We start from the raw sequence: 4,311 nt of genomic DNA, 5'->3' as shown, positions 1-4,311 counted from the left end.
CCAGAACAACCTGGGGAAATAACTTTCTTGTGGCACTCTAGTCTCATTGAAAGTGACACAGCGGCTCTGCACTGAGAGTGGGGTGTAAGCCCTGACAGGCCTGCTCTCAGCATGGAGCCACTGTGCCATTTTCAGTAAGACCAGAGATGCCCAAGACTGCAGCCCTGCAGTTTACTTGTTCTGAGCTCCTAGGGGCCTGATCCTTCTTTTGCCAGAGCTCAGGTGGCCCCCCTATGGTGCTGCTGGTGGGACCAGAGCTGGTCCGGGCTGTGGTAGGAGGCACCGTGGCCACTGGGCGCTCTGGGGAAAAAAGGATCCGGCCTCTTGGAGCTCAGATGGTGCCTGGCCAACCAGGCAACAGCCTGGCCAGAGGGGTGTGGGGCGGCAGGCACCACCTAAGTTCCAGAGAAATAAGGATTGGGCCCCTTGGAGCTCAGCACATTCTGGGATACTGGAGGACTTCAACTTGGGTGGAATAACTCTGGAAGTGGCCACATAGTAATGGAACAGGAACAAAATGAGGTGAATTGCCCTTGTGTGGCATAACTCTAAGTGGAATAATGAGTGCTTTAAACCATTTAGAGGTGTTAATGTGCAGTCAGTCCAAGGATTAAGAGCTCCAGAAGCCACCTCAATTTATCATGTAACAAGGCCCTTTGTCAGCTAAGGAAGCTCAACAACCTTAAATCAGTGAAACTGAAAACATGGTAGAAAGAATTACATGGCTCAAGAGACAAACGTGTGATCTTCAGCTATGGTTAGGAGAAACAAAAGAGAGCATTGGATATAAATGTACTGTTGCAATAATCACAGCTGATGTGGTCTCAGTGTAGTAGGCACTTGATGAAATATAGCATGCACTTCAAACCATTACAGGTCTCACCACAGAAACATGCTAATAGAATTGATTATTATGACAACATTATGCAATTATTGTACTGACTATTCACATTTCACCACATCAGAATGACACAATGGGAATAATGGAGAGCCTTCCATCCACATTCTGGGAATAAGGTATGATAATAGATAAATCAGTAGGTTTCATAGACTGAAGACTGGTATTTACCTAGTTAGAAATGGCCAACTTGTTATTGACTTCAAGAAACATAACTAGCAGAAAACATAGGAGTGCAATAAGGTGCAAATCTACCCTGCCTTCTGCAAAAACAGGGGCCCATATGATGTAAGGATGCTCTTATGCCATGATTTGTCTCTTGTCTTGTCTGCAACTTGTGTGGCCTAGTGGATCATTTTCTGATCAGTTGGACACCATTTCTAACGCATTCTTTTGCAAAATAGAAATTTTGCCTTCAGGATTTATACCTGTGCACTCTGTAGACGGGGTTACTGAGGCTTTTCTCTGCCCTATACTTAGATGGATAGGGTAAAAATAGGGAAAAACTCTATTCTTAGTTTCAGTCCTGAAAAGCAGAAACACTTAGTATAAGCATACACTACAATATTTGCAAAACAGACAAATAAGACATTGGTAGGGAAAAATATACATTTTCAAGCATCTAAGGCATCATTATGGAGAATAAAATAAAAATGTAAACTATCAAATATACTTGGCAATGTCTTTTTAATACTAGTTTTTAAGTTGATTCAAATTCACCTTGGTTAGAATTACAGGCTCTTCTTGCATGGCAAAGAGTGGACTATACTCAAGGGTCCTGTCTGGATGTTTGAAATTCCAAGGAAGCGCCCTGTAATTCCAGTAGAGGTAAACCTCAGAACTGCTTTAAACTTATTATGGACTGCAATCCTAAAATAAAGAGTTATGTTTTTAAAGTATAATTTTAGATTTAAAAATAAATAATCAGAGTCGTCCCCACATCCTCATACAGTAACAATAGACCAGAGTGTTATTATGGTCATTGTTCCACTGTGTGAGGTTCTTATTAGAAGACTAAATATGTTCAGGTGAACAATCTGATCATTTGAATCCACATTTAGCAATTTGCCCTGAAAACACTGACCAATGTTTAGCATATAAGGGCCTATTCCTGTTATTTTATGTAGGCCAGAAAGCATTGGGCTACCCAACAGAAGCTGTGATTGTCTATAGGTTTCCAGACAAGGCCCGTAATGCGCATTTTTAGCACTTACGTCAGTTCACAAGTGCCAAAATCACCTATTTTTATTCTTTGCTTCTTCCTGTACTCCTTTTTTATTACTATTCTAAATTTGACTAGAGTGGATTTGTGTTAAGCCCTTAGCTCATCATATGAGATAAGACCAGATCCAAACTGACCTTACTGGCACCTAAATAATGCCTTGGTGCAATTCAGACACCTATCCCACAAAAAATGATCCAGATCACCCACCCCCTAGCTAACTATAGGATAGTTTGAGAGAGGGTCTCAATTTCTCATGTTGAAACTGAGCTTCTAGGCAGATGGGTCAGAAGGAGAACCAGCAGGATGGAGCCTGACTGTACCCTGATAGAATCTAGAATTCCTTATGGCAGGGGAGAAAGATAGGTCCTAGTTCTTGTTCCCAAGGGGAGAAACATAAGTCCTAGTTCCTGTTCCCATGCTTCTTTATACATTTTAAATAGTCAGCAGTGGTTAATAAAACAGAAACATCCCCGTGTATCTCACCTCTTCCTCTAAAAGGACAATAGTTTGTTACTGGCGCACATCTATAGTAACTTGCTTCTCTGACAGAGGCCAGTAGGTTTGGACATGGTTTTACTTATTCTCCCTCTTCCACATCTGTTAGCTCACAGGAACACTGTGGACACTGTGCTGTACCCTAGACTGAGAGTCAAGATCCCATAAATTGAGCAAAGGCATGGTGGGAGAGGCAGTGCCTCTGCTTAGCTGAGCTGAATCCAGGGCATAATCTACACCTATGGATTCTGAATTTTATTTTCCATTTCTGCACTCCTATTAGTGTCTTCATTTGTAAAAGCTTATGTTTATTATTAGCATCAGTAATGCAGTTTTAAACAATGGTTTTAGATCTAATTATCAGCTATCTATAGGATATCTCAAAGATTGTCATGAGTAGGAGCCAGTTGGGTTAACCAGGCTATTGGATTAACTATGGATCATAACACAACATCCTGCCAGGGTTCTGGTGTGTAACACTGGCCATTAATATATGTGAGAAATTCTCATCTTGGGGGACACCATAAAAGTAAGAGAGGAAGATGCTTGACATGATCTGGAATTAATTACTTCATAGAGTGTTTTCTCATTTTAGTTTACCAGGTCAGTATTACATTACTGGGATATAGCTACACAAAAACATGTTCATGTGAGGATGTCCTTTTGAATCAAGTCAAGAAGAATCAAGCCAAGTAGAACAATTCGCATGAGACAGAGGTAGAATTGAAACTGAGCACTATGTCTGAAATGAGACTTAGCCAAGAGAAGCTGTGTGTAAAAGCCAATCAACTGAATTTATTACAAAAGAGAGGGAAACATTTCCAGGCTATCCTGTTAATTTGGTCTGATTCAGATCATCTTCTTGCTGACAGACAATTTTCATGTTTTATTGTTATTCAGCAAAGAGGATGAAATCCAAAAATAAGGTTTAGAAAGTAGAAAAAAAACAGCAGCAATCAGCTGAATCCTTTTTGATGTGCTGTTCACTAGGGCTGTGTGATGCTTTGGGTGCTGATTTGATTCAGAGGAGATTTGACCCAATTTGGCAGCCAAACCTCCAAATCCAAATTGAATCAGGAGACCAATTTAAAGTCCGAATCAATTTGGAAAAGATTTGGAGAGCTTCAGAGATTCGGGCAGTCCTTACTTGCTGCAGCAGGGAGCTGGATCTGGACTCTATGCTGGGAAGTCGGGGATGGGGGAGGGGAGGCTGGAGGAGGGATGAGGGGACCATGGGGGGACCCCAACCAGGTCCCATCCCCTGCTTGCTCCCCCAAGCCCCCTGAGCAACCCCTATTCCCTGCCCTCTCCCCCAGCCCCACCTTGGCTGCTCCGCCTGCCCTAGCTCCTGTCTCTTTAAGAAAAAGCCCCCACTGACCAGCTGCTGCCAGGTGGGGGGTAATCCCTGCTGCCCCCCACTGCCTCATGCTACATGAAGGGCTCTGCCAGGAGGTCCCATCCCCCACCTGCTCTCCCAGCGCACCCTCATGGCTGCCCCGCCTGCCCCAGTTCCTGGTTCTTAAAAAAAAAAAAAAAGCCCTGATCTCACTGGCTGCTGCAGTGGCCTCGGGGCTTCTGGGGGCTCATGGCAGAGCCCCCCATGCAGCATGGGGCAGTGAGGAGAGTGGGGACTGCCTCCACTAGCCTGATAGGGGCTGGTGAGTAGGGCCTTTTTTTTTTTTTTTTTTTAAAG

The sequence above is a fragment of the Gavialis gangeticus genome, unplaced genomic scaffold (assembly GCF_001723915.1).
Source record: "Gavialis gangeticus isolate Ggan-Ray unplaced genomic scaffold, GavGan_comp1, whole genome shotgun sequence".
NCBI lineage: Eukaryota > Metazoa > Chordata > Crocodylia > Gavialidae > Gavialis > Gavialis gangeticus.
This window is presented reverse-complemented; position numbering follows the sequence as displayed.